The following is an 8,708-nucleotide window of genomic DNA, read 5'->3' as shown; positions in this document are numbered from 1 at the left end:
TGTAAAATAATAAAAAATTTTATATGGTTTAATTTAAATAATTAATATTTTTATAATTTAATATTTTAAGTTTATGAATTAAAAAAATTAATTATATCCTAATTTTATTAAAATTATCCATTCTAATTAATCCAAAATTCCCAAATCAAACCCTAGCCTAACCCTAATTTTTATCTAACCTTAATTCTATTACACACACTACTCTAGGCTATCGCCACCCACACTTCCCTCACCCCACTACAACATTTTCAGGTTGAGGCAACATTTAAAAACTGTTGCCTAAAGGCTGACAAAAGGTTACTTTTAATCTATGACAACACTTTTGGACCTAAGGCAACGTTTTTGGGGGGACGTTGCAGATGCGGCCGTTGCCTTAGATCAAGGCAACACTTTTTGCTTCAAAAACAACGCTTTTGAGGGCAACACCTGGTAAGTGTTGCCTTTGGTTGAAAAACAACACTTTAGAGGTGTGTTTGAGACAACACTTTGCAGTGTTGTCTTTTCTCTCATATTTTGGTCACTACTAAAAAGTGTTACCTATTTGCCGTAAAATGCAACCCTTTTACGCGTTACTTATAAGTTTGAATTTGTAATCCTTTAAAGTGTTGCCTATTAGTTTTGAATATGCAACCTTTAAAAGCATTGCCTTTTCTTTTGGATATGCAACCTATACAAGTGTTGCCTTTTCTTTTGGATATGCAACCATACAAGTGTTGTCTAATATTCAAAATATGCAACTAATAGAAGGGTTGCTTTTTTGGCAAAAATAAACATTATTTTTGTAATAAAAATACAAAAAACAATAAAAAAATTTTTCATACATGTGTAATTATTTTAATTAATATATTGTATGAGTTTAATTGTTGATCTGAGGTAGATTTATTGTGGTGATTGTTATGATGATGAGGAAGGGTATGTTGAATTGGAAAGAATGCAGGTCTGGACCCGAAAAGGGTGGCAAAGTCCGAGTTTTAGAGGAGATGCTGCCGAAATTTTATAAAAAATTAGAGATTTTATTTAGATGATTATTTAAAAGATATTTAGATTTAAAGGTTATATGGTTTACTTTTATCTCGCGATTTTTATTTTCCCTATCCTTCAAGGCTCCTAGCATATTATAACTCTTCTGCTATTATATGTACTTATTTTATTTTAGAGGTCGTAATACCACATCACCTTTGTTTTACGACTTAAGCGTAAAGCTTTGTGTGGTAGGGTGTTACATCAGATATCATTATTCATTACTATGTCAAGTCATTTTGCCAACAAAATAATAGTGATTTAATACTAGCAGCAACATTTGTGATTGATGTTCTGTTACCTTTGCTCTGGTATTGTTGCTGGTATTTGACTATTTGTAGTACCTTTGCCACAAATTCCAATCCCTCCTCTGCCTTTCTCTAAGGGTGTCACTGTATCAATGTTCCATACCTCTTTTAATGCTCTTTCCTTCAGGGTAGCTGCTCCTCTTCTAGCGTGGCCACCAATGTGGCTGCAGAGGCCATAGCCATGTCAATCTTGGCCATCCTCTCATCCTTGCTTGGTGCAGATGAAGCAGCTATTGTAGCTGCGATGGCTGCCACGACAGAAGCCACTACAGCCACTGAGATGGTATGTAGCATGCAGCTGAGCATTGTGAGTTCTTGTTTTTTCTTTCTTTTTCTCCCTTCTGTCTCCCTGGCCATGTTAGTAAGTCAGTGCAAATATCTAGCACAACATCTGCAAATTCAAGATTAAAAAGAATTTAGTTAGTATATTACTATATCAAGGATCATAAGTAAAAAGCCATAGTTCTAAAACATATGGTTGAACAATACAAACATATAAGAAAAGAAGGCAAAAGACAACGTATCCACTTATTACCTCAGCTACTACCACAAGTAACCTGCACATATATCAATGAAGCTTAGTTTTTATTATTGAGATGTATAAAATCTCTTCACCAGGCCATAACAAAATCATCTTAAAACTATACTGTTACATTAGAAAATCAAATCACTAATGATCTGACACTTGAGAATCACACCTATTGCCTCTCTGTGAATCGAATTCTACCTTTGCTACTTAGTCTTGTTCATATTGAGACGATAAAGATGCTTTCATGATCTTGATAACACCAAAGACTATCTTTATGCCTAAGATCAGAATTTCAAAACAGTCGCACAATCATAAAATATAAAGGGAAAAATAAAAATCTTGGTGCTGGATGGAAACAAATAGTGAACATTGTATTAGTTGTTCTCTCGTCAAACCAATCTTTTCTTCTATGAAGTTCACATAGTGTCACAAGCACTTTCTTAATTCATGCTTCATCCTCTTCCTTTTGAACACAGACAAAGAACAAATACACACATAAACATTCATTCAAATTGTTCAATAAGCATAGCCATCTGAAGACATCACACGGCTAACATAACCAAAAGGTTCAACTCATATTAAATGAGACATATAGCATTGAAAACAAGACACTTTTAGAGCATGGTTCTTCGCTTTTTTCTTATGCTTCTAGTTCATGCACTTAATACTGTGAATTATGTGATCAAATGCCAACTTCTTCACGTCCTGTCACCCAAGGTTTGAAGCTCCATGAAACTATGATATACAACTCCATTTGACTATGATATACAATTCATAACACTAACAAATTTTCCCCAATATTCCAAAACTACCAAATTCAAATCTCAAAACCCTTGCCTCACTATTATTATCTATCACTTGTTATGACTTTCTCTTATTCTTGTAGCATATTAACTCCACCACCAGAAGAATCTCTTTGAGCTAATGAAGACAAAATAACTAAAACAAGTTAGTTTCAGTTTCATATAATTAGACCAAACCCAATATAATGGCAACACAGTGATTTAAGTTTTTTCAATAAAAAATGAAAAGAAACACTATAGAGAGAGTTGATAACATATATGATCAAATTCAAATCCAATTTCTCATGAATTAGCAGTAATTAACCATAGAGAGCGTTGATAATATAATTGTAAGCCTAGAAATAGAGTTTATATGAGACAAGATTGTACCATTTGTTGGACAGCTAAGAAAAAGGAGTTGGATTATAAATTGGCCAGGTCCACTTCTAGCTGTAATTTTTACCTTTAACTAAAACACGTTTAATTTTTGAGATTTTCACTGTAAAAAAATTGCATAAACTTGTACTTCACAAAAATCTCTGCATTCTATTATATTATTTTTATTGAGTTTATTTATCACAACATAGTTCTTCTTTTGCAGTGATGAATCTCTCTCCTATGCTTAACTTATAAATGAAAAAAAAAAAAAAAGAAATCTAAGATGTAAATCTTTGCCGCTGCTATTATTCTACTAGAATGCCACACTCAGCATTAACTTAATTTTTTTTCCATTTTTTCACCAATAAAAAAAATAAGGCCTTAGTATATGTAATTCTAATAGCTCAGAAAACAGCAAATAGAAACACACAATTTCCTTTTTCTTGAAAAAATCACACACACAAAAAATAGAGCAATTAGAGTAGGAAAGGGAAGATTTGAAGTGCGCACCTAATGAAATGAAACAAGTTTGGTTGCAGATCAAATGCAGATCAAAACCAGTTCTTGTACTATGCAATTTTTTGGCAAAATGCAGAGAGAAGTAACCAACACAGTGCAAAAAATAGAGAAAGAGAGGAACACGAGGTAAATTGTGTTGAAAATAGAAATGAATGAAAAAATATCTCAGCAGAAAAAAAAAGACTCAACTAAAAAATATACTACCTGAATTGATGCAAGCTAACAAGGCGAGAGCAGCAACGCGAGCAAAACAAGGTGAAGAGAAGAACTTGACTAGTACGATGAACCGCGAGTAGAGAGGAACACGAAGAGAGCACAACAAGGCGAGTAGTGACAGAAAGACCAAATTAATTATAATTAAAATCAAACAAGTCATGAAGCAAGGCTTAATCTCAATTTGCTTAACAAAACAACAACACGAAGAACAAGGTGCAAGCAAAAGAACATAGCGGAGCAGAGCAAACCTCGGCACGAGAAGAAAAAATGGCGGAGCAAAGAAGAACTCGACGCGAGTAGAATAACATGGCAGAGTAGAGCAGAACTTGATGCGAGTAGAAGAACACGACGGAGCAGAGCTAGCAGAATAACACGGCACGAGCAGAATAACACGGCAGAGTAGAAGAACACGGTGGAGTAGAGCAGAACTCGTCAGAGTAGAGAGAAACGCAGAATGCGCGCATCCGTGTTGTGAAATTGGGGAGATTGTGTTAGGGTTGGGGTTAGGGATTCTGGGTTATTCATGATTTTGATTCTGAAATGTTAGTAACAGGAGTGAACAAGGTTATGAATGTATGTTGTGCTTCTTAAAATATCTAGAGTGAAGAGCAAAATTTTAAGGGAAAATATTGAACTATTTTAGGCAACGATTATAATGAGAAGTCTATTAAAAATTTAAAAGCATCCTTTAGGAAGGGTAATCTATGAAGAGCATAAGCATTGCTTGATTAATTTACTAAAGTAACGCTTTTTACATGTTTTCTATTTGATCAAAGACAACGCTTATGACACGTTAGTTAATGAAGAGTTACAATAACCTTATTTTTTTGCAATAAATTTTAGAAGTTGCTTTTGATAATTTTAGACAACATTTTTTAAGTGTTGTCCGCACTACATGTTGCAATAGCTCAAAAAAGTTGTAGCGCCCCCTCACGTAACACATAACACACACATAACACCACACACATACTCAAAGATGACGAAAAGAGAAAGAGAGGGAGCCGCTGTCACGTTGCCACCGTTCAGCCCATCGCAGCTGCTGTGTTGCCACCGAGCCGCCGGTCACGAAGGGAAGAGAGAGAGAGAGAGGCGTGCAGAGTTCAAGAGGAGAGAGAGAGAGAGGCCGAACGCGAGGAGGAAGGGAACTCTCATTGTCATCGTTCGTGGAGTCCACGCCAGCATTGTCATTGCCGTCACGGAGGAGCGTCCTTGTGTCCGCGAGCTGCCGCCATCGAAGCTTCTGCTTCTACTTCTGCTATCACGCCGTCGTCCCTCTAGACATCGCTGCTTCTGAATCTTGCCCTGTCACTGGTTCTATGCCTCTTCATTGTGACTCAACCTCTGTTTAGGTAACTCAAGTGTCTCTTGTTCTATGAGTTTAATTGATTTGGTTTCTGTTTTCATTTGAATATTAATTTGGAATAATGCTGCCTGTTTTGGTCAATGGTTCTCTGAGTTTAAATGATGGGTTATCTCAATGATAATATTCTAGGTGATTGAGTTTAAATGATGGGTTATCTTAATGTTTTGGTTTCTATGAATTTCTTGTTTTGTAGTTGGTGCCAAAAACTATTTCATTGAGCTTGAACCCGTCTCTTTGCACCAAAGCATTCATTGAGGTACAACATTGTTTCCAAAGTTTCTATTTTATTTCCTCCATGTGCTTTTCATCAATTCAAAGTGTTATCTATGGAGCTTCTAACTCTTATTTGTTATTTTTTTTAAACAACAACTATTTTTCTACTCAATGCTAATGGAAACCAAAAAGGCAAAGAGCAAGTTTTGCTCCTATTGTTATCCCAAGTCTAAGTGTTGGTTGCATGGCTTGTAGGATGTCAAGGTCATAATCTCAATCAAGAATGATGTGAATGTTGTTGATTTTGTTCATCTCTAACAAAAAAAAATAGAGAAAAATTAAAGGAAATAATAAATATGTATTGAAGTTATTGTTTTTATATGATACAAGAGTCACGCTCTTTATAGGAATATTACCAACTAATTTCATAAATATTCATCTACTAACTACTAACTCTCAACTACTTATCATTACTTTAATAATCTCAAATCTCTCTTAGGTGGATTGTCAAGTTCTGATAATGCAAATATTAGTTTTAGATTAAGTAGTAATTATCTTTTTGTTAGTTAGTAACTCATTTACATTGCTTTTTTTAATGTTTATCTTCCATAAAGGAGGAAGTTTTGAATGTGTAAAGGTTTCTATAATCACAAACTCAATTTTGTTTTTAAATATAATTTTTCTTTTCTTACTTTTTGCTATTATGTGCTTACTTACTTGCTATTCATACAGAGAGCATTAAAAAGTTGATCTTGATCTTGTGTTAAAGACAATAATGGACTTGATATTCTATATGCTGCAGTATTCTTCTATCCCCAAAGAATTTTAGTGGAGGGATTCAGACCAGACTGACTTGTAAGAGTACTCACATATGAAAATGCATTTTCTCGCTGTGGTATTCTTCTTGATTTTAATTTTTTTTATCTTCACTGCTGTTCTGATAGCTGCTGCTATTTTTCCCTTGAACTTCTTCTATGCTTACTGTTTTGCGTTTAAATTCTACTCTTTTTTCCCTTGAACTTCTTCTATGCTTACTGTTTTGTTATGATTTTATTTCAGACTAAGCAAAACTTATGTCCTAGCGTATGGTTTGAAATGAGCAATAGGCGAGGTAAACCTTCCCCGAAATAAATAAATTATTATTTTTCCACGTTGATGTTTCAAATGAGTTTGTGTTTTCTTGTTTAGTTTCCTAAGACTATTGTTCTTGCTGGGTTGGACAGTCTTACCTTTTCTAGTCATTATTTCTTTTATTTGTATTACTTTCAAGTGATTTGAAAAGTTTCAATGTATAATTCTTCAACTTCAATGTTGTTGTTGTCAGTTTTTGCGATGCTCACTTATAGCCAAAGTAATGTTACATCTTTAAGAATTCTAAATCAGTAATTGCTATGCAAACTCAATTTGTCCATTATTTATTAACATTCTTGTTTGAATTTATTCCTCTAGATGTTTCTTTCGACTATCCAAAGCAAATCCTAACTTGAACATCTGTCTTATGGGTTGTATTTTAGAATTTAGCTTAGCTTGTTTTCATGTGCAGCTTGTTGGCAACTCATATCTTGAAGAACTAAAAGTTTCATACTGATATGATATTTACTTATATACTGAATTATATTGAATTCATTATTCTAAAGTTTTTTTAAGGCTTAACAATTTGCTTATGGATCATATATATCAGGAAGTTAAAATCATATATTGACTTTTTCTATGGAATTAAATGATGGTTTGTTAGTAACAAATCTTCCATCTTACTTGATCAACACAACTGAAGTGAAGCACAAGAATAATTGTCAATAGCAGCCTCTTCAGACATATTTTATAATCTCAAATAATGGTTTACTTGTCTTTTCATTAGTAGCTTGTTTGTTCGTGTATTATATTTAAATGAGATTATTAATTTGCTTGACCAAGTTAATATTAGCTATTATGACTTAGCTATTAATAATAAAATGTATAAGAAAAATCACTAGCAGTTATCTTTCTTTCCCTCGTCCCCTCTCTCTATTAGTAAGCATTATTAGCATTAGGCTTAGTATTATATTTAATTTGTTAATTTTTTTGTTCACAGGAAAATCATTATGAAGGTGAGGGAGAAATTAATCACACATTGTGAAGATCAAATACTAGAGAGTAAAAATCACCAATTTGTAGAGATGATGGAGAATCTATTTGCTATTGTAATATATCAAATCTCTTTTGTTTATGATTAGATATTGTTATGACTTAGACTCTTATTATGTGATTTTAAAGTATCTTAGTTTATTTGACTTCTAAAATCTTTTTTTATAGGTCACAAACATGTATGAATCTTATAGAATACATTATAAATCAAATGTTCACTTAGTTTTCTTTAGTGATTTGATTCAAATAGTTGGAATATTAATCTATTAACACTAAAAAATAGTTGGAATATTAATTTGAATGCAACATGAGAAAACTATTGTAAATAAAGAAATATATAACTACAAAGTACCATTGTCAAAAGTTGCAAAAGACAATGGTGTTAAAACCATTGTCAAAGGCAGCTACAAAATGGCAATGGTATTAAAACCATTGCAAAAAAAAAAAAAAAAAAAACACCAAAGACAACGCTTTTAAACCGTTGTCTTTGTGAACAGCAAAACTACAACAGCTTAAAATCATTGCCTATCTAGCTATGGTTTTAAACTGTTACGTCATGAAAGAGAATGGTTCTAAACCATTGCCTATCCAATAACGGTTCTAAATCGTTCTTTAAAAATTATTGTCAAAACCGTTGTCTATGCCAGTAACTATGGCAACGGTTTTTTTGTTATTGTTGCCTTAGGTAAAAAACCATTGCCTATGAGCATTGGTAACGGCCACATATACCACATGTCAAAAACCATTACCAAAGCGTTGCCTAAAGTTTTAGAAATGGTTTTTCGATCTATGGCAACGGTTTTTTACCGTTACGAAAACCCTTATTTGTTGTAGTGGGAGGAAGAGGAAACGAAGAAGAAAAGAGAGGTTGGTTCAGTGATGGTGGTGCTGCGATGATGGTCATGAAGATGAAGTTTGATGATGATGGTGATGGAGATGATGGTGGCCGAAGAGAAAGGAGAAAAAAAGGAGGAAGAAAAGGGGAAAGAAGAGAAAAAGAGAAGAAGATGAGAGTTTTTTATTATTTTCTTTTTTTGGTGAGGGGTTTTTAACCCCTTTAACAAATTGGTATTGATACCTGGTACTGTGACATGACACATCAGATCTCACCGGACACGTCAGATGGGCCACCGTTTATCAACCGGAAATAGGGATCGATTTGTATAATTTTATAGATGGATGGAGGCCTGGTTGAGATTTCGGGATGATTAAGGTGCGGTTTTCCCTCAAAGAAAAGATTAGGGGCCGAATAGGGT

General features: G+C 33.7%; 3 long non-coding RNA genes across 3 annotated transcripts in view; 1 reads left to right on the top strand and 2 right to left on the bottom strand.

The window, feature by feature from the left end:
* LOC107628436 overlaps nucleotides 1-4,395 on the bottom strand; it is a 13,894-nt gene extending 9,499 nt beyond the window's left edge. Inside the window, exons 1-2 of the long non-coding RNA XR_001617788.2 lie at nucleotides 3,778-4,395; nucleotides 407-410 (exon numbers count right to left, since the gene is read on the bottom strand). This is a non-coding gene — a long non-coding RNA (uncharacterized LOC107628436). The remainder of the gene's footprint in view (nucleotides 1-406; nucleotides 411-3,777) is intronic.
* The window catches only part of LOC110268939, a 20,973-nt gene extending 13,289 nt beyond the window's left edge, over nucleotides 1-7,684 (top strand). The window contains exon 3 of the long non-coding RNA XR_002357718.1: nucleotides 7,400-7,684. This is a non-coding gene — a long non-coding RNA (uncharacterized LOC110268939). The remainder of the gene's footprint in view (nucleotides 1-7,399) is intronic.
* LOC110268940 lies at nucleotides 1,353-1,944 on the bottom strand. Its single transcript, XR_002357719.1, has 2 exons — nucleotides 1,864-1,944; nucleotides 1,353-1,719 (listed from the first exon to the last, which is right to left on the bottom strand). It is a non-coding gene; the product is annotated as an uncharacterized LOC110268940 (long non-coding RNA).

Source organism: Arachis ipaensis, chromosome B02 (assembly GCF_000816755.2).
Source record: "Arachis ipaensis cultivar K30076 chromosome B02, Araip1.1, whole genome shotgun sequence".
Lineage (NCBI taxonomy): Eukaryota > Viridiplantae > Streptophyta > Magnoliopsida > Fabales > Fabaceae > Arachis > Arachis ipaensis.
The sequence above is the reverse complement of the archived record's forward strand: the minus strand, read 5'-3'. Positions and strand labels throughout refer to the sequence as shown.